Here is a 22,654-nt window from a genome sequence, read left to right as displayed (position 1 = left end):
GAAAAGTTTGCAAACTTGAGGGCAAGAAAATTATTGTACTCTCATTGTATGTTTAAATACAATACACAAATAGTACGTGATAAATATTAAGATTCACAAACACAACATATCACTCTTTCTTTGGGTTCACAATTTTAGATCTACAGTTGTTGGGTACTAAGAGATCCTCTTAACCCAACTTTCTTTTCTTAATATGCAGGAAACCCAAAGAGACTAATTTGTCCTCAATCAAACAAGTTGTAAGTTACAGAGTCATTATTTGAGCCCAGGTCTTCTTACTCCAAACAAGTATCATTTCCTTTTTCCACATATATTTTAAACTATAAGAGATAGGGATAATACCAAGAAGGAAGCATACTCACTCAACCCACACCAATAACTGGTCCCTCAATTCCCTTCAGTAACACAAAATCAAAGGAAAAGAAATAAAGATTTTTTTTTAATGGGAAGGAGAGGTTATTTAAATTTACTTGAAATGAACTTATTTAGTATTTCACATGTTTATTTTTTCCCTATGGTAATACTATGTATTAAGCAAACCATAACCAATTTTTAACTCTTAGACAAATTTGAGAGATGCCTGAGGCTCTTCAAGTTTAAGTGATTTGCTTTATTGTCACTCAACTTGTTCCAGAAATAGAATTCAAAATGAGGTCTTCCTATCTTCCATTTCATATATTCATTCATTCATATAAAAACTCAAAAATGCTTTAATTTTTTCTTGATAACATTGATTTTTGTGGAAAAAATTTTAACCAGCACTTTTAAAATAATTTTACTTTGGGGTTTTTTTTCATTCTTTTTATTTAAACTATATGTTCTTCTTAAACTATATTTAAACCCCAACAACAGTTGTTTTATTATTCTCTCTGTGACATAGCTGTATGTAATGTTAGCTGTTTAAAGCAGAAGATTAGATTTTATACTATAAGATGTGCATTTTGAATTATATATAAACATTGCAGAAAGAAAGAGAGACAGGGCCCCTTTGTAAACAAATTTTAAATTGCTATCCATATGATATGAATGGTTAAAATGTTAATTTATATCAGTGTTCTAGAGGCACTTAAAACAAGTCACTAAAGAAAGAATTCAAAAGAATTGATAGTAATTGATAAATCTATAGATTTCTGTCAGTTTCTAGTTATAGAGAAACTTCATTAAATTCAATCTCAAATCATGATTGTCATTTAGTTGTGTCTGACTGACACATTTGGGGTTTTTTGAGCACAGATACTGAGTGGTTTGCCATTTCCTTTTCCAGATCCAGAGGAACTGAGATAGACTGGGTTAAAAGACTTGCTGAAATTTCTCACAGCTAATGTCTGAGGTTGACTTTGAACTCAGGTCTTCCTGAGTTCAGTTCCTGAGTTCAGGCTGGGGTATTCAATCCACTTCAGTATTTAAAAATTTCCCTCCAAAGCAAAATTAAATATAAATTTTATTGCATAAATTTGAAGACAGCTTCAAGAAAATAGGAAGTTAAAAAAAAAGTGATGCAAAGAATAAATTTGACCTGCTGTATGTTAATTTGTACTGGGAGATAAGCCAGCCATTCTGTTGCCTTGACTTTATTACTGGTGCTGTTTCTTTAACCTCTTAATATTACACTTACACATTTATTAGAATCAGGTAGGAGGCTCTCTTTTGCTTTGTATTCTCTGTTCTCCCTTTGATGTTTTGCCTACTCACGTCTGTTAATGGTAATTTGATAACTTTCATGTATTTAAAATATCTTAAAAAATAACATTCATAAGACTCCCTCTCCCATCTTAGTGTAAATTAAAAGAAAATGAATTACACTATGGATTTCAGTAATGTCTTATGGAACAGGACACAGGGTGCCTTCTTCAGCAGCATTTGTGTGTGTGTGTGTGTGTGTGTATGTGTGTGTGTGTGTGTTTGGATGAATTTATAGCTCAGACATTAGATTGGTAATAACCAAACTTGAAACTACAAGTGAAAATTCAACAAATTTCAATGGTTTTGTTATACTTAAAGTCTCCTGTTGCTTAGTGCATCTTTTTACTGAAACCTTTAAACATGGAGATACTTATTGCATTATCTTTATCCTGGGAAGTACTGTGTGAGAAGCCAGATTTTATGGGGAACTCATTTAAAATATAGTTGTCTTGAAAAGAGAATGTGTCACAGACTAGGTTATAGGTTGCCTATAAACCAGTTTATAGCAACTTCTGAATATATATATTCCCCAAGCTCATTGATGAGGTAAAACAAGCAAAATTTCTTCTGAAAAATACATGATAGGCACAACTCATGAGAGTGCTCAGGCCAGGGTCATATGGAGAGTTTGAAAAATATAAATTACACCACAGGCTAGATTGAGAGCTCTGGATAAGTGCTATTGTCTTAAACATTGATTATTGGGTCTAAGTGATCGAGAGTTAAAAAGACTTTGATCGAGAGTAAATAGGTATAGTTTTGATTCAGGTTTTGCAGAAATCCCTCTACCTTTTTTTTTTTTTTTTTTTTTTTTTGGAAGGCTGTTATTTTATTAGTGTGGGGAACTTCCAAAGTGTAAACTTCATTTACCAATATAAATAAGCAACTTTCTTGCAATGTTTAATCACAGGGTGCTTGAGCTACGGAGAAATTAAGGGATTTGATCAGGGTAGTCAAGCTAGGATGTGTCAGGCAGGAGTTAAATCCAGGTCTTTCAGCCTGTTTCTTATTCATTAAGCCTAGAGGAGTTGGATTCAGTAAAAGAAGAGAACTCTAGAGGTCATCTAGTTCAAACCCTTTTCTACAGGTGAGAAGTGAAGTGGTTTGCACAAGTTAACTAATTAGATGCAGAGCTAGCGTTTAAACTCAAAACATCTAGTTCTAAATTCTGTCCCACTTTCTTCTTTGCAGGTGAACATATTTTGAATCGCCAGTTATTTGATCTACATTACAATCCAAAATAATAAGGATTTTTTTTTTTTTTAAAGATCAAATTCCTATATCCTCTCGTGTGAGTAGACAACGATTGCATTCGACATAGATGCAGCCCGGAGGGCCCTAGGTCATTCCCAAGGGAACGGAACTGCGGGAGACCCGGAAAGCTGGGGAAAAGCACGGGTCTGGCCCGGCAGCCACCTCGTTATCAGCTTGCTCGGCATTGTTTCTGTGGAGGTTGAACTGCCGGGAAGTGATCTTGCCTACCGGACCCTTGCACCGCTTCAGGGAAGCCATCCCGACCCAGCCACAGCCTTTAGCAAAGGGAAAGGAAGATCTCAGTCACCGATCAGAGGAAACAAGCAGGCAAGAGCAAAAACAGTTTAAAATAAATAAATAAAATAAAAAATAACCCCCCAACAACCAAAAACTTCTGCTCGTCTAATTGCTCCCATATGTTTTCCTCGGTTGTTTCCAAAAGGCAGCCAGACCGGGGGTGGGGTGGGGGGAAAGGAGAAAGCCGGATCCCTTTATTGATTTGAAGGAGGAGGAAGACAGGATCTCCCACTTGCCCATTCCACTTTCACTCCCATTAATAGGGGAAGCTCAGACTTCTAGGGATAATCGACTTTTCCTGAGACGGGACCCTGAGTCTGGGGGGTGACTGATGAGCAAGGATTAGAGGAGGTGGGGGGGAAAGGGCAACGCGCGCAGCGTCGATTTAGCGCTGTTCCCGCAGCGCCCCAGCCGGTCCCTTCTGCAAATAGACACCGAGGGGGTGGGGGGGAAAGGAGGAGGAGGAGGAGGAGGGGAGAAGGAGGCTGGGGGAGCCGGGAGGGAGGAGGGGATGAAGGAAGGTGCCTTCGGGAAAACGCGCAAGGGCGGGGATTAGCGCTGCCAATGAGGCCCCGGTGTTGGCCTTGCTAGGCGGGGAGACCCGGCTCGGAGCAGCCGCCTGGCAGTAGCAGCCCCGGGAGCGGCTGGAGGAGGAGGAGGAGAAAAAGAAAGAGGAGGAGGAGCAGTGGCAGCAGCCCCAGCAGCAGCCGGGCAGAGGCGGCGGGGGGCAGCCGGGGTGCTGTGGGACTGGGCAGGGCGCTGTGCTGCGGGGCTGAGCGCGTACGTCGGGCACCACTGAGCCCGTGCGCCTTGTGGAGCGAGCGCCCCGGAGGAGCTGGAAACTTTCCCAGCGGCAGGTAACTTGGCGCAGTCCCGGGCGCATGGGGAGCTGTGGCGAGGCCGGCTTCTTAAGATGGTTTCTTTCTTTTTCTTTTTTTTTTTTCTTTTCTCTCTTTTTTTTTTAATTCGCGGAGTGTGGACAGCAGTACGCGTTATGTGCAGGGTGGAAGGATGGGCGTGGGAAAGTTTCTCTCGCCGCACCCCCCTTTTCCTGTACACCCCCCATTCCCAGCTGCGGGGGAATAGGCTCGGACATGTTGGGTGCTCCGCGGGGCCTCAGGTCTGAGCAGCAAGTCCGCCCTTTTCCATTTTCTTCCCTTCCCTGTCCTGCCCTGCCCTGCCCCGCCCCGGTCGGGGTAGGCCAGCTGCTAGACTGGTGGAAATGTCCCCTGGGGATGTAGAAGTTTGGGGTCACTCCGCTCGGACGCTTTACCCCCATGTGCTCTGGGTTCTTTTTCTCCCTCCCTGTTCTGTTGCCCCCAGGCTTGGCAAGGGCCCGGACTGCGCCTGGTACCTGGAGCGGGGGAAGGTGGTGGAGGTGGGAGGAAAGGGGTACCTGGCACCGCTAGATCGGGAGAAGGCGCTCAGGGGCGTTGGCAGTGAAAGTGGCAAGGGTCTCTAAGCCGAAGGGGCAAGTGTTGAAGTGAGGTAGATGGTCACGTAAGCCACATTCCCCGTAGAAAGTCTCCAACTTTGTAGACTTAAAGAAACCATATGACATCCTTCCTCCCCACCCCACCACCCCTTCTCCACCCCATGCCCTCTTCTCTACTACTCTTCTCCCCTCCCATTTTTCTTTTGTACTGTGTAGGATAAGGATGGTTTGGCTTGAATAATAGAAAAAGAATTGTGTAAAGAGTATCTCTATTGCTTTATTCTCGGAGAAATGCATTTCTTTTCTTAATTTAATGTCACTATGCAAATCATCTCTTAGGGAGATTAAGGGTATTGACCTCGAGATTTAGGCAGAAGCACAGTTTCCCAGAGATAGCAGAGCATTCCAAAATTTAAGTCTAAAAAGCAAACCCCAAACGTTGGGAGCTCTCAGTTTGTAGATCAAAGTCTTTTTAAACTCTTTTTAAAAGTTGTCTTGATTTATTGTGATAGGCTTCTGACCGGAAGTGTGGTGATTGATAACGAAGTAGAACCAGTAGGGATTCACCTGCGGTGAACCTTACCACAGATATCCACTCCCACTCTCACCTTTATTGGTACTTAGACGTAAATGGCCATACCTGGAATGATGTCATAGGAGGTTATCTACAAACTCCAAGTTTCTTGACTGGGGGAGCAGAAAATGGGTCCTTGGGTAGTGAATGCCCTTTGATCCTGAATTTGACCGACAAAGAACACCCCAGTTACTTTCATTTATTTATTTATTTTCTAAGGAAATTGGGATTAAGTGACTTGGCGAGGGCCACACAGCTAGGAAATGTTAAGTGTCTGAGGCAAGATTTGAACTCAGATCCTCTTGACTTCACGGCTGGTGTTCCAACCATTACACCAACTAGCTGCCCCCCACCTCACTTACTCTTAGTTGAAAACTGGAAGAAGTAGCAGTGAATGATTTTTGCTCAGGATATCCTCCAGACTCCTCTGCTTGAAAGGAGGTGCCTAATTCAAAACCTTTGAAGAAAGGATTTAGGAATTGGCTCTTGTCGCTAAATAAGGCTTGTGTGTTGGTTTTCTTTTTCGGTGGGCTAGTGGGGGAGGAGGCTGCTTTAGAAAAGAAGGATGTTTGTGTCTCTACCTCTCCTCCCTCCCCCCCCCCCCCCAGTTTCTTCCTCGTGTTTGCCAGGGTGGCACTGTAACGCAAGGGGGGAGGGCACATAGGACTAGTTACAGAGGAAGGAATAAGTAAAGACTTCCCCATCTGGCAGAATAGTGTCAGCCCAGCTACTGGGAAAGTAAGGAAATTTTTGGCCCTTAACAGCCGCCTTTTTTGATAGCTGGGAATGAAGGATTTTATGAGTGACAGAGAGATGTTCATTATAGTATTTTGAATGTTTTACTCATTCAGATTATTTACCAATCCTTGCAAGGAGATTACACCAAGTATGTTGATTTCTGTGTGAGCCAGAATGCATAGTGGGTGTCAGCCTTAGTGCTTTTGTAAATATATCCTGGTGGTTTTAAAATTAAAAGTATTCAAAAGTAAAAGGAAATAAATATGGTATCTGACATCCTTCAGTGTTTCCGCCTAGTGTTGATCCAGTTACTTACCTGCCAAGTGATCCCATTCCAGAGCTTCCTGACTCCTGTGATTTGACAATAAAGGATGGGAAATAGTGTCATTGACTTTCAGTGAAGTCAGGAAAGTCCAGAAATAAGTTTAAGGTTCTCTTCATGTGACCTGGCCTTGCAGATGTGGGACAACAAATATAATTTTGGCTAGTAGTTGGAAGTGGTAGATTTCCTGCTTTCTTTGGTTTGGTTAAGCCCTAGAATGTCCAAATTATGATTTCTGTTCATTGTACAACACAAACATGATTTTTTTTTTTCTTAGGCAGTCTTGCTCAGCTTCCCATAACTGCCTGTAGGAAAGAATATTTTGTTGGTCTAACCACATTCATTTGGTGCCATGGCAGCTTTTGTGATACTGGTGATCCGAGGGCATCATTTTAAGGACAGTGAAATAAGCTTGATTAAATTGTTCATTTTTGTGCAACGTCATCTTCTGAGTAAAGTGTTACTGATTAATACTTCATCTCCCTGGGAAGCACTAAAACTAGCATCCCAGTTAAGAGAGAGCTGTAATCCATAGTTTAATTATGTCTGATGGCATAGCCGAAGGTTAACATTATGTCAATGTTTCCATTATATATTTCTAATTCAATTGTTAAGATTTTGTCTGGGTTACAAATGGACTTTGTAGATCTTAGAGAGTAACTTTTTTTTTTTTTTAAACCTTTTTTGAGTTCAATTTAATTGAGAAGTTAATGGGGTAAATTTGTAAATGCAAAAGCAAGCCGAAGGCCTTTTGTTTTTTATTTTTTTTTTTTAATTAGGTGAGTTGTACTGGTTTTGTTTCTTTATTTTTCCACCCATAAAACTAGTAAAAAGCAGTCCCTTCCCCATCCTTTTCCTAATTAAAAAGATTACCAAAAGGCACTTATGAGCAGAACTAGTTGTGTGACCTTGGAGAAAAGTCAGTTAACCTCTCTCTGGCCTTTTGCTGTGAAAGAAAGAGCTTGGTTTAAGTGATGCTGTTAAGCAAATAATACTGGTTTTGGAGTCACAATGTGGGTTTAGATGTTTAGGGAAGTCACTTAACCGTTCTATACCTGGATTTCTTAATCTATAATAAGAAGGAATTGAGGCTACATGATCTCTTACAGCCTAAAGTTCTGTGATCGCTTAATGTCTCTTTCTAGTCCCAAAATTCTATTAGAAGAAAGGTGAAAACTGGATTTTCTATAGTTAGTATTATCTCCTAGTTTCTATGAAACAAGCATTTATTAAGTGCCTAGTGTTTGCCAGCTACTTAGCTGGGCCTTTGGTATTACAAAGAATGAAGTGATCCATCCTCCAAAGAAGCTGTGCAAGCTTGAACAAATCATTTAATTACTCTGAGCCTCAGTTCCCATATATGTAAAATATGAATGGTAATTTACAGTGTAATTTTGTGAAAAAGACTTTATAAATGGTAAAGAACTATATAAAATGAACGGTGATTATGATGGAACATGAGATTTGGAGTCAGAGCACCTGGATTCTGATCTAGGCTTTGCTACTAATTAGCTGTTTGACTTTAGCCTCTTTAATCTCTAGTTTTTCTTTGCTTCAGTTTATTTGTAAAATGTGGCTAGATGGTTGACCTCTAGGATTAAATGCCTTCTAGATCTTTGATCTGAATTGTATATTGTTGCCTTGAGAATGGGCCAGAATCTTAGAGCCAGGTCAAGGAAGGCTAATCTGTGAGTTTTCCATACCATATTTTTATTTACATTTGAACTGGTTCTCTTAAGAGAACAGGAATTAACAGCTGGACTTCATCAGGAATTAAAAACCAGAGCAAAATTTAAGAAAAACTTTCTCTAAAAAAAGTCATCTGTCTAGAACTAGCAATTATATATTTGACAATCCTCCATCTTTCTTTCTTTATTGCTCCCTTCCTCTCTCCATTCCTCCCTTCTTCCCTCCCTTTCTTCCTTCTTTACTTTCTCCCTTCTTTTTTCATTCCTTCTTTCCTTCCTCTCCTTCCTTTCTCTTTCTTTCCTCTTTTCTTTCTCTCCTCTGCCTTACTCCTCCTTTTTCTTTCTTCCTTTTCACTTTCTCTTTATTTTTCTCTTTTCCTTTCTCTCTTACTCTTTCTTCCTTCCATCTTTCCTCCCTAACTTCTTTTCTTCTTTCTTTCTTTTCCCTTCCTTTCTTTTTTCCTAAACATTATTTTAACCTAGGCAGCATTCCTATGAAAATCACTTCTCCAAACCTATACCTCCTCAAGAAAAAAAAATCCTGCACTTCTTTTGCCTTTCATCTTGGTATCTTTCAGCCTAATTGCAAAATTTGGATGAAAATCCTATTTCTGTTCCATCTTTCCTATGTATTACTTACTATTGTCTGGATAAATCTACTTCGGGAACCCTGGCCTTCTTAAATATTTCTTTTATGCCATTGGGCTAATGATAGAGATGTGACAAGTTTCTGGTGACCCATTTTTCCCTAGCATGCCATCCCCAAATGATTTTGCTGCAGTCTACTAGTCTATTTATGAACTTTAAGAGGCCGTAAGTGCAGTTTGACACTCATCTTAAAGCGCTTATGGATTTTTTAAAAGGTCCTAAAATTAAGTTATGTGTTAAGCTTTAGACTCTTTTAGGTCTGAACACTGCCCATCTTCTGCACTTCTGAGAAAGTTTCTTATTGATAACTTTTAAATTTTCAGATGAAATCTTGTTTTAAAGTGAAGGTAGTGCTACCTACTTAATCTTGCTACTTTAAAAATACCTACTGAGTAGGAAAAATCAAGGAAACCCCCAACAACCTGAAAGCCTCTCATTTGTTGTTTTGGAGTAATATTAAATATATAATGTGGAATATCTTAAAAATGATTGAAGACTTTATGAAGCTTACTGTGATTGAAAGAACACTGAAATTGAATCTTAGCTTTAAAGAATACTATGTTTGTGACTTCTGGTAAATCATTTAACCTTAGTATTCCTCCCATTTCCTCAGCTCTAAAATGGGGATAGTAACACTTAATATCTTACTTAAAAAGGGTCATTGGAGAAAGTGCTTTGTAAACTTCCAGATTTAGCCTGTTGAAGTAGAAAAAGTGATGAATTTAAAGTCATTGGTTGTGACATTGGATAAATCATTGATGTCATTGATCTTAGGATCTAGATCTAAAGCTAGAAGGAGCTCAGAAACTATATAGTTCAATACTCTTTATATTTTCAATACACTTTATATTAGCTGTTCCTTATACCCTTCATCAGTTAAAGCCTTATATTCTTTTTAGAATTAAATTTAATTTTTTCTCTTAAAAAAGCATTTGTTTTCAGTCTTACCTTTTTCCCCCACGGGAAAAGAGAAAAAGAAAAGTCAAAGTCCTTGTGACAACTATGTATAGTCAAACAAAACAAAATCCCTCATTGGCTGTGTTAAAAAAAAATATATATATATATATGTCCAATTCTGTATATTTAGTGCATCATCTCTCTTTGAGGAGATTTTGAGTCAGTTACATGGCCCAGTTAATAACATCCTAGTCCTGAAGTCAGGAAGATGACCTGAGTTCAAATTTAATTTCAAACACTTAGTAGCTGTGTGATTCTGGGTAAGTCACTTAACCAATGTTTATGTCAGTTTCCTCACCTGTAAAATGGGAATAAGAAGTTTCCAATTCCTTGCTACCACAAAAAGATAGGCATTATATCTTTGAAGTAGAACTGGAAGAGACTTTAAGGAGCCATATCATCCCACATCTTTTTTTATAGATGAGGAAATTGGAAGTCAAGTAGGTTAAGCATAGTGCCTACTATATAGTAGGCACTTAAGAAATGTCAATTGAATTGAAATGACTTGCTTAAAGTTTCACAGGTAGATAGTAAATTGCTGGGCTGACATTTGAACTTGGGTACTCTGAGTTAGAGCCATTCCCCTTTCCACTGTACATGATGCCTTTTCCATTTACCTCCTTTTTTCTTTTGTAAACACACACACACACACACACACACACACACACACACAGAACGAGAGAACATTGTTCTAAATAAGACCTTCTTAAACTGTGGATCAAAACCCTATAGGATCTGATAGCAATGTGGGGTTGTGAAGTGACAATTTGTTATCAGTAAATGTTTAATTTGTATACCTATTTTATATACTTGAATAGTTGGGATTACATAAAAATTTCTTGAGTGAAAAGGGGTTATGAGTGGGGACAAAATGAAGTCCTGGTCTAAATGACATATAAAATTTCTTCCAGCCCATCATCTATAATATTATGATGGTTAAAATGCTAAAGAAATGTCCTTTTTATTAGAGATATTACTAGAGAGGACAAATTAGAATAGTTTTATTCCTTTGGACCCATTCAAGTCCAAAGGCTTAAAACCAGGGAGTTCTGAAGTAATTAAAAACAATTTTTTCCCATTGTTCTTGCCGTTTCCAACTATTGATTAGCAGGTAATCAGCAACAAAGGAGCCACTTGGATAATAGCATTGGATTAAAGCAGTTTGTCTTACTGTATTTGTATCTCGTATTATATTTGTACTATTTACTTTTAGTAATATGGATGAACACTTTTTGTGTTTTGAGCTCCTCCAAAAAAGTTAGTTACTTAAAAAAAATGACACATTGAGAATTCAGTGTGGTCAGATGCTTAACTGCTAATTCCCAGTATGGGAAATTCAGTCTAGCCTTTTTAGTTGGGGGACTGTTTCTGCCCCTTACTCATGTAGGGTCTTTTTCTCCAACAGTTTTTTGAAAATATTTTCTTTTTAAAAAAAAATGAATGTAATAAAAAGCTTAAGACATGAACATTTTAATATACAAAGAACAAAAAAGATTGCAAATGAAACTGAGTTTTAGGTTTTTTGAAATTATGATATCTAATCTACTAATAGCAAAATTGTTCTTTTTGTCTCATTCCCCTTTTCAAATTTCTTCTGCTTTCTTCTGTGACTTTTAATAACCGTTTAATTGAAGGCTTTTCCCCCACTTCCTGATGCCCCCATTTCTCACACTAACAACTAACACTCACCCTTTTCCATCCCTGAAGCTTTCCTTTATAATAAATTGGTATAGTTCAGCAAAGCAAATTTAAAAATTTAATAATAGCTTTTTATTTTCAAAATACTTTCAAAGATAGTTTTCAACATTCTCTCTTGCAAAACCTTGTTTTCCAAATTTTTCTCCTTTCCTTCCCCCCAACCTCTTCCCCTAGATGGCAAATAATCCAATATAAGTTAAACATGTCCAGCAAAGCAAATTGACCCATCCCAGCAAGCTTTTTCATGGAAGGAGCCACTCACTCCATTCCTGACCAGAGAGGAGTTCTTACAGCTAAAACCTTGAAGTAGGCTGCTGCTACACCCATGACTCTGCTATTTAGATTCATCACTGCAGGGAGCATCTGGTTCTGCATTTGTTCCCAGAATGCAAGGTGACAGCTAGCCTGGAGTGCTTTATAGTTTGGATTAGCACCATCAATTATTAATGTTTATTGAGCACCCACTGACTGTACTATACACTTGAAGAAAAGCTCTATGGAGATGGGCCAAGGGCATGGCCACTTATTCCTTGGGGGCTAACATTTGAGACAGAGGGCATTGTTACTGGCACACAATGACATACAGAAAGAGAGGTGGATGGATCTAGTGATTAAGGAAAAAGAGTATTGTGGCACTTTGCAGTTGGAAAGACTAGGGGCTTTTTTCCTTTGGTTGTCAAGGGCTTATATATAGTTGGATACTTGGAGATACTGGTTAACTTCACTGTCACATCCCATGGTGTAACCTTACACTTAAGGATAAAGAAATATAATCAGTCTTGTCTTCTAGGAGGTAGTGTCATAGGAAGAACTTTGAACTTGAAATAAGATAAAAACTGGGTTTAGTATTTTGCCTCTGATACTTAATTGTGATCTGAGCATGTCATTCATAAGAAAATCTTGGTTTTCTTATCTGTAAAATGGGGATAGTTATAATATTTTATCTCTTAGGATTTTTTGGGGGGTGGTCCAGAATCTGTGATGTTATCTTAGGGAGCTCCAAGTAAAGAAATTCTACCAATGAAGGATGACAATGAATGCAATTTATCATCTTAGAGCAGGAGTCCTTATAGTGTAATTTGAAGACCTCTGGAGGTCCTTCAGCCTTTTTCAGAGGGCCCTTGAGGTCAAAACTATTTTCATAATAATACTTTAAGATGTTTTAATTTCTAAGGAGGTATATATTGATTGACTGAGGGCACAGTGGATGAAGTGCCAGGCCTTGAGTCAGAAAGAAACATCTCAGTTCAAATTCAGCCTCAGACACTTAGTTGCCATATAACCCTGGACCCCGTTTGCCTCAGTTTCCTCATCTGTTTAAAAAAAAAAAAAGCTGCAGGAGGAAATAGCAAGAAAACTCCAAATGGGGTTATGAAGAATTGAGTATGACTGATCAAACAAACAACAAATAAACTATATATATTGATTAATGTAACCTTCAAAAACAAAAGCTCTTTGTGGGAGGAGTCTATTTTTTTTTTAAAATGTAAAAAGAATCCTGAAACCAAAAAACTTTGGGACTTAAACACTTTAAGTGACTTACTTGCTCAGGAATCACAAAATCCATTCATTCATGTCAAAGACTAGATTTGAAGCTAGTTTTGTCTGATTATGAGGCTGGCTTTCTACCTCATTTGAGTCTTAAGTTAAAATAAGAATCTGATTTAATTTGTAAACCTTAAATTATCAAACAAAATTAATTTCTTCTTATTAACGTAAGTAAAACTAAAATTACTTATTGGTTACTTTTCTTGAAGGAGGGACCCATTTTCAAAATTGCTGTTTTACTGCTTGCTCTTAGGTGGGAACCAAACTTTAGACGTCTTTAACATGATTCAAAATACTGATAGCTTTTGATTAGTTTTCTTAACATTTGGAAACATTGACAGTTTTCTTAAATCTGCAGACTGTCACAATAGAAAAATATTTTCTACAGCTAGTGTACCTCACCTACATAATTTATTTTTCCTATTCTTCAGTGTTTGAGTAGTATTAAAACATTCAACATTAGTCTCCCTGCTTTAACTGCCTGATGTGAATATAAATATATGCTTCATTTCTGAATTTTGTGTAAAAGGAATGGAAGAATAGTAAATGACTAAGTGCCTTTATTTTACAGATGAAAAAACTGGAGGCTTAAGTTAAGGTGTGGAAGATTATACTGTAGAAGTTGAGAGAGGGGAGGAAGAGTTATAATAGCTATAGTTTGTTTTTAAGAAAAAGTCCTAATAATTAAAGTTGTTTAAAATTAGAAAAGCCTGTATTATTCCTTGTCTTCATGCAGAGACTGGGGAGACCCCACCCACAAAGAGTTTTTGTTTACAAGAGTTGCATCAATCAATATATATATAGTTTGTTGTTCATTTGATTAGTCATACCCAACTCTTCATAATCCCATTTGGAGTTTTCTTGCCATTTCTTTCTGCAACTTTTTTTTTTTTTTTAACAGATGAAGAAACATGCTGCAAACAGGGGTCCAGTACAAAAACTGGAAGGGAAAGGATTAACTATATAGTTCTTAAAACCAAAAACAACAATGTGCCAGGCACTATGCTAACTACTTTTACAAATATTGTTTCATTTGCTCCTCACAACAACTCTGCAAAAAACAAAACAAACAAAAAAACCCCCCTGTTTCCATTTTACATTTGTAGAAACTGAGGCAAACAGGGTTAAGTAATTTTCCTAGGGTCACACAGCTACTAAGTATCAGAGACCATGTTTGAAGTTAACATATGCTTCCAGAAGGAGCTTGGGTATACCAGAAAACATGTTTGAAAGGTAACAGCTGAAGGTTTCTCACATAGTTCTGTACTAAATCCTCTAGTCTTTTTGCCCTTTATACTATGGGGTGATCTCCTCAGTTCTCATGGATTTAATGCTGACTTTTCTTAAATCCATCTGCTGCTTAAAACCTCCCTGCTGACCTCCAATCTCACATCTCCAGCTGCCTTGAACTGAATGTCCAGCAAATATCTTAAATTCACCATGTCCAAAATATAACTTATTCCCCTTCTCCAATTTACTATCTTCAGAGATATCAACATTTTCCTTTCCCCTCAGTTTTGGATTCTTCCCCCCACTCCCCATCACTCCAATCTGTTGCCAAGGCTTGTGGGTTTCATCTCTGCAATATCTCTTATACACTCCCTTCTTTCCTCCAACCCTGCTACTCTCTGATACAGGCTCTCATCATCTCACTCTTGGAGGCATTGCTATTGCAGTAACCTGCTAGTAGGTCTACCTGCTTCAAGACCCTCCCCAACTCCAATCCATCCTCCATTCCACCAATAAAGTGATTTTCCTGAAGCAAGGTACTGACCAGGTCAGCTCTGCCCCTGAAGAGGGGTTCCCTAACTAAATCTTATATTGTACAGAAAACCTTTCCCACCTTTTTGATTCTACATAACCTACTCTATCCAAGAATCCTTCCCTTGTTCTCCCTTCACTCTTTCCCCTTGCCTTGTTTCTAGCTGAATTTAGAAAACTTTTAAGACTATATTATACACATATACACACACACATGTATATCTCTACGTGCATGTATACATACATATACATATATACATATATATACACATATATATGTATGTATGTATATATATATGTATGTGTGTGTGTATATATATATATATATATATATATATATATATATATATATATATATATATATATATATATATTGTTTCCTCTCTATCCCATTCTCATCTAATATCCTTTCCCCCACTTATTCCATTCCCTTACTCTGACTTTTATTTCCTTCTAAATGTATCCTTTCTTTATCCCAGATCTGATCTGAGTAGGACTCTCTAACCTTTTGAATTCTAGAGCCTTCTCCTGTTGATTATTTCATATTTTATCTTGTATGCAGCTTGTTGGTACTTTTTTTGTATTTATTTAACATATTTATTTGCTTATTGGCTCCTCTATTACATTATGAACTCTTTGAAGGGATATTTTTGCCTCTTTTTGTATCCTTAGTGTCAGCCCTATGCCTGATGCATAATAATAAGTAGACTCTTAGTACATGTATATTAACTGATTGACAACAACTACCACGAATATGTGATGTGGTAAGTGTCAAATGGTTATAATAAAATCATAAATTTAGAGCTAGTGAGTTCCTTAGAGATATTCTAGTCTAATTCCATCCTACTATGTTTGTTGCTAATTTGTTTTTCAGGCTGACTCTTTGCTACTCCATTTGGGGTTTTTTCTTGGCAAACATATTAGAATCATTTGGTTCATTTATTTTTATTCTTTTCATTTGTCTCATTTTTACAGATGAGAAAATGGAGGTAATCAGGGTTACGTAACTGGCCTAGGATCATGCAGCTAAGTGTCTGAGGACAGATTTGAACTCAGGAAGATTAGTCTATAGATCTGTCATTCTATCCATTTCGCCACCTAACTGTCTTAACCTTTTATATAGGAAAATAAGATCTACAGAATATGAAATAATCTGTCTTAAGTGTTGCAGATAATAATGTGGAGCCAGAATTAGAATCCTGGTTCTCTAAACAATATAAATTAAAATGCTTTTGTAATCCTTGTGAGCCAGAGGCTGGTTGGGAAGGGCTTATGGTTGAAATGAAACTTGACTTTAATAAGTAACTATTGAGCTCCTCCTTAAAAGTAAGGGCCTCTAGGACAGGGACTTTTTCCTCCTTTGATTTGGGATTCCTGGTGCTTAATGGAGCTTCTCTATATAGTTTTCGCTTAAAATAAATAATTGAATTGATGCATTTGAGCTGAGCTATGCCGTAACCCTAAAGAGATGATCATTCCCTTACAGCATAGTAGGGATGAAGTGTCTCTATAGGTCTAGCCCAGCTGGGCAGATTATTCACTAATTTCAGTTATTTGTACCAATGCCTCCCCTGCATTGGTGTGCTTAATTGAGGGTTGACAAGTATAGGGCATTCAAGAGGAAACAGATGTCACGGGGTCTCACAGGATGGAAAAGATTGAAAATCAGGGTGCTTGAATACAGTGACTTTTAGCTCTGATAAGTGATATTTAGTGATTTTTTCCCCCACTCTTATCCACACACAAAAAAGGTCCTACTCTGAAAAATACTACATAAAAATAGTAAACCTGATTATAACGATGTGAATGAAATGATCATTCTAAAAAAGTTGAACTCTAGACAGTTGAAAAGCCAATGATGACTTCATGTAAGAAATAATGAAACATGGTTCTACCACAAGGTGGGATCTGTTAGGATAGAGGTGTATATACTATCAGTTTTTGCTTAACTGTTTTTTCTTAGTCTAAAGGAAGATTTAATTTGGATAGATACTTGTGTAACAAAAGAAGGCATTAATAAAACTTATTTTAAAAAACTACCATGGCTAAAATTTTTATAGGCGAATTGCTGCTTGATTTTGTACATTCACATATGAAAACATCCTAATGTTGGATTTGATGTTTTTGAGGAGAAATGTTTTGAAAGTTAAATTACAAGATGGGATATGGCGTAACTTGCCTTGAGTAAACTAGGTGCCACACTGGAAACTTTTAGTTGGAGAGTAGAATTTAGCACAAGGCCAGACCTATCATGAAACCTTTCCAAAGAGGTTTTTTATTGAAATCCTGAAAAGACTTAAGTCATTTGACCTTTCCCTCCTCTGTGGACAGAGGATAGTGTTATACTTACAGTAAGATGACAGTGTTAGAAAACAGAAAATCTTTGATAAAGTTATTTAGTTTTAAAAATTTTGCTTATTGGTTTGTGATAAATTTAGATTTTAGGAGAGAATCTGGAAATGGTTAAGTAACACAAGGAAGGCCTTCAAAAAAAAGTGTTTGATGTTTTGGCTTGTGTGTTACTCTGAAGTCAACAAATTTTATGGCTTGGAGGTAGTAGGGAGGCTTTTTTTTTTTTTTTTAAGAAAGTTTTGGAAAGATTTGCAATATATATATATATATATATGCATATATATATATATTTTTTTTCCTGTTGCTTTGAGTCAAAGGCCATCCATGTTGTTTCTTAAGTATCCAACAAATTTGATAATGTTTAAATCGATTATTTACTTCAATATAATTTTTCATTAGTAAGTCAGTTAAAGATGATGAATTCCTCCCAATAATTTAATTGGGAAGAATTTCTTAATAAGAGATTATTCATACTTTTACTTCAAGCAAACATCAATGGGAGTATTTATGGGCTAGAAAAGTGCTGGCCTATAAATTTGCACATATATAGACTGTAAAAATGAATATCCCATAAAGTAATTTGTAGAAGATGACAGACTATAGCATTTAGAATTGGAAGATGGAGACTCAGAACAAGAGCAATCTCTTGAAAGAAATAAAAGTGCATTGGAGATGTTTTTGAATTTAAGAATTTTTGCCAATTTAATGAGAACATGGGTTTCAGGGGGTGGATTACCTCAAAATGACTTTTCAAGAGGTTTTTAATATAAATCAGAAGTACTTTAAAAGCAAGCACTCCCCAGAAGCCCTTTGAGAGTGAAACCTTTTCTTCTCTTCCCTATTCCTTTTTTTTTGGGGGGGGGGAGACAAATGGGGGAAAGGAGGGTACTTTATGTAATTTGGGCCAGGCATTACTTTAGTGATCTATCACCAATAACCTGTCTCTTTCAAATGAATTGAGGGGGAATTAATTTTATTTGCACATTAAAAAGATCGACTTGATTTATCCCACGTGAAATTATAGCCAAAAAGTAGTCTGAGTTGTTGGCTTAGTTTAAGCCAAGATATATGTTCTTGTGTCTTAAATAAAAAAGATATAAACCATATGTCTTCACTGGTGAACAAACTTGGATAATAAATGCATATTCATTTTGGTTTTAGAGTTCTATTTAGATTTAAAGCAAGGGGATGAAGTTGGAATCTGAGTCACTTTATTATCTATAAAAGCCCAGTGCTATATCCATTTGGTGTTTGATGGAGGAATGTTTGTTGATTTGGATTTTGAACAGGTTAATTTTAGCAGAAAGCCATTGTGGTATACTAAATTCAGAATGGACTTGGGAGTAAGAGATTTGGATTCAAGTCCTGATCTTGACACATACTATTGATAAAAAAGGAGTTTTCTCCATTTCTCCATACAGAGGCCTCATTCTTCTCAGCTGAAGAGCCACTCCATGGGGGGGAGAAGGGGGTGGGGATGGGGCAGGCGCGGAAGCATATTTTCATCTCTCTATAAATCTTTAGTAGAGTTTTTGGTACATATTTATATAATATATATGCACATATATATGCATAGTCAGTCAGAACCAGAACCAGTCAGAAATTACATAAAGTCAATCTAACCCTGAGCATACTTGTGGGATAAAACTTGGAAATTAGAGTATTTTTATCATGGACACCACAATCTACATGCCATCTGTTTTTCCAGGTCATTGCAATAGTGAGTGCCATGGACCTCCATGTTCTGACTCTTTGTGGTAGAGATACTGGAGTGGTTTGCCATTTTCTTCTCCATCTTATTTTACACATGAGGAAATGAGGCAAACAGGGTTAAATGACTAGCTCAAGGTCCCACAATTAGTGTCTGAATTTGGATTTAACTCTAGGGCTTTTGCCCTAACCCCTCAGTGCCCCTTGCCATTCTGGCCTGCTTTGATGGAGAATTTCATTATCTGGGAATACCCATATCAATGAAATCACTGGTCCAGTTTCTCCCTGGAGGCCGCGGATAGATGGATAGAGCACTAGTCTTGGAATCAGGAATACCATTGCTCAAATTAACTGTGTGATCTCAGGTACAGCACTTTAACTTCAGTTTACTTCCGTTTCCTCATTTGTAAAATGTAAAATTAGTAGCACACCTACCTTGCCAGGTAGTTGTGGGCATCAAATGAGATATTTATAAAAAGTACTTAATATACGTAGAGTCTTGCATAGAGTGAGTACTGTATAAATGCTTATTTGTTATTCCCTTTTCTCTTTGCCTCTATTTTTAAAGAAATCCTCTGACTTTGTCCTGACTGGATTTACAGTCAAATTGGATGTAAAGGGATTTAGCTTGTATTCTTTGTGAAGAGGACATCTATCATTTGTGAAAAAGTAATAGCTAGCTTAGTAAATATAAGAAGAGACACGTGTTAGTGAGTGGAAAAACAGAAGCATCCTGTGTTTGTCCTACTTCCCCCTGTCCTGTTGTTCAGCACAGGGCAGGCTATCACAGGCAGGGCCCCAGTCCTTTCTTGTTATGGGGAAAAACATTTAGTTAATCTGAATAAAGGAATTGGAAACCCAGCTGTCTTGAGTTTATGGCTACAGGAGGTGATTTTTGCTTTTAAACTTTGCCATGCATGTTTAATCAAATAAACTAAAATTTTGAGTTCCATCTTTTTCAAGTAGTAGCCATTTGAATGTCATCCCTTACTTGAGTTTGGGGTATTTTTCAAAGCTATTAAGCTTAATGTACTCGCTGAATTTCTATTATTTCAGCAAAACTTTAATAGGATACTTAATGGAGATGGTTCAGTGCATGGAGTAATTTTTTTTGAACAGTCACTGAGGGAAATGAAGGTGCTTATTAGCATTAAACTATCACTAACAAAACTTAAGGTGTCTGGTTTTTATGAAAATTAACCTTTTAAAAGTTCTATTTATTTACTGAAAGTCTGAGAGCTAGGGAGATTCTACACCCAGCACAGTCATTAGCATCTGGCTTGTTGGAGTGTGGTTTGGGGCAATAAACTTTTATTTCATTCTGTAGAGAGAGGCCCAGTTTAAGCTAGAGACACAGCAGGAGGTATATTTCTATATTGTGCTGACTTCCAAGCCAAGAATAAAGATTATACTATACACTTGACAACTGCTCTCAACAAGAGACGATTGGTGGCTACCTGTCCAGGCATCTCAGAACCCATACTTGGGATGTTAGAAAGTGAGGTGTTTGGTGGGAATTTTCTAAGTCTGTTTCTTTCCATAACCCATGGAGATAGTGGTATTCTCATCACCCCAAATCAAGTTATTTCATGTTCTGGCTTTGTCCCTGGAATGCCAGACTATCGTTCATTCTGAGTGAAGAAAAAAACACTTATTTGTTATGTACCAGATTCTATTGTGAGCTCTGGAGTGTTGGAGGGGAAGAATACACAACATCAAAGCAAAGACTGGCTCTTGCTTTCCAGGAGCTACTCCCTAGCTGCTTCTGAAAAGCCTTGATAACAAATCTATTTACATTACTGTGCCCAGTGCAAATTTTACTACTTCCCCTCCACACCTTTCTCACCTCCCTCCAGGCCCGCCCCCCCAAAAAAGTTAATTTTTAGAAAGAAACTTTGTAACATTAGTTATACTACAATTAGAGAATTTAAGAAGGGAGCTTTTTCTTGCTGGAATAGTGTTCTAATCCAAGTAGGGTTTTAGAAATATCCTACTGGAGAATTGAACGGTGATATTCTCAGTTGTAAAAGATGTACATTTGATGGTAACATTCTTATTTTATTTTATTTTATTTTATTTTTGTTGGTGACATTTTAAATCCAGCAAAACCGTGTGTGTTTTTAGTTAGACTGAGATGGAAATACTTCAGATTTTACTGGGCTTGTATATATAGGATTAACTATTTTCCTGGCTAAAACCCCACAAGTCACCATTACATGAGGAGAAAAAATAAACATAAAGTACTCTAATGAGAAAATCAGCTTAATGTCATTTTATTTCTCTTTTAAAAAATGTGAGTAGAACTTTAGACTTTTTGGAAGTATATTCTGAAATTAGTGTACAGAAACATGTACTTTTTTTGGTGATGACCTTAGAATTGTGTCGTACAAGTTCATATTATTCCCAGTATTGAGAATGAGTGCCCTATAAAATATTGATTGTAGTTGAATAATTTAGACTTTTTTTATGAGATGAACCTTTTGTTCTTCTTTTTTTTTCTTGTTGGCTGTCATTCTCTGTCAAATTGGCATCTGAGGATCAATGAAATAATCTCAAAGGTAGGTTTCCTCTTTAATCTTTTGTTAACATCCTCTCCCTTTCTTCTGAACTTGGAATTATTCTTTCTATTCTCTTGCTACAAATGCTGTCTCAAGATAGCAGAAATTAAGGTTCCAGTAGGACCCTTTTTAATTTCATAATTTATATTTACATATCACCACCTCTCTGTTCGCAAGCTGTAGGAAACATGTTGCATGAAAATAGCCAAAATTTAAATGTATGTGTTTTCCTATTTTTAAGAGCTTTTTATTCATTATTACCATAGCCTTTTGTATCTGTATTCTCCAGATATATATATATGTTGAAAGAATTGAAGGATTTGTTAGGGTAATCTCACTGCCTCTTTCCCCCTTCCCCTGCCCCATTTTAAAGTTAACCTTCTCTTCCCCTTTAACTATAAGAAATTAATAGTAATTTAGATGAATCTCCTTTACTGGTAAGATTTGGAGGACAGAAAAAAATGCCTAGAAATTTTAAAGAATTTTGATATATTTATTTTGATTATAAAATTTTGCTAACTTTCGAAATTATCAGGAAGCTGTTGTTAACTTGGTGGATTGTCACTTCAGGATGTGCAGTATATTTTTCATACTGGTACATGTGGGGATTTAATGTTGGTATTACATATTGTTCCCTGAAAGATGCCTAATTACTGTTTTGATAAATGGTTCATGAGATCTTGCTATGTTTTGATATCTGTGTGGAAAATGGGATTCATGTGGCTTTTCATTATTAAATAATTAAAAATGATAACTTTTGTTCTTAAAAACATAGATGATGTCATACCAAATTAACTGGAGATATTGCTTACTGATTGGAGTATTAAAATTTTTTTTTCAATTATCAAGTATTCATTTTCCCCCTCTCTACTATATCCCTTCATTCACTGCAAAGAAAGAAATGCAGAATTCTTATATTACATGATCACAGTAAAACAAAACATTACCATATTGCTCATATCAAGAAATGAATTTCTTATTTGGCACTGTCCTGAGTGATAATTTTTGTCTCAGTTCTCTGCTGTTTCTCAGAGCAACTTGGCTTTGAATTCCAGCTCTGTTGCTTCCTAGCTCTATGATCTTAGGCAAATTATTTTCTTCATCATCACTAAATGGAAACAACAATACTTTTATTACCTGACACAAAATCTTATATAAGTGTGAGCAATTAATAAAAACCAAACGGTTCCATACTTTTGTTGTTTGTATAATTTATTGTATGTTACTACTTTGGGAAGGGAAGAGATTAAGTATTTATATAGTATCATCTTTGTGTCAGGGCACTGAAATATTATCTCAAAATGATGAGTGACTAGGTGGTAGTGCCATAGTGCATAGAGCACTGGGTCTGGAATCTGAAAGACTCATCTTCCTGAGTTCAAATCCAGTCTCAGATATTTGTTAGCTGTGTGATCCTGGTCAAGTCAGAAC

General features: G+C 36.9%; 1 protein-coding gene across 1 annotated transcript in view; it reads left to right on the top strand.

Moving 5' to 3' along the window:
• The first annotated feature begins 3,694 nt into the window (after positions 1–3,694).
• Positions 3,695–22,654, top strand: part of TANC1 (tetratricopeptide repeat, ankyrin repeat and coiled-coil containing 1) — a 253,610-nt gene continuing 234,650 nt past the window's right edge. The window contains exon 1 of the mRNA XM_051986328.1: positions 3,695–4,091. The gene's annotated coding sequence lies outside the window, so the exon portion shown is untranslated. The remainder of the gene's footprint in view (positions 4,092–22,654) is intronic.

The sequence above is a fragment of the Antechinus flavipes genome, chromosome 3 (genome assembly GCF_016432865.1).
Source record: "Antechinus flavipes isolate AdamAnt ecotype Samford, QLD, Australia chromosome 3, AdamAnt_v2, whole genome shotgun sequence".
Lineage (NCBI taxonomy): Eukaryota > Metazoa > Chordata > Mammalia > Dasyuromorphia > Dasyuridae > Antechinus > Antechinus flavipes.
The sequence above is the reverse complement of the archived record's forward strand: the minus strand, read 5'-3'. Positions and strand labels throughout refer to the sequence as shown.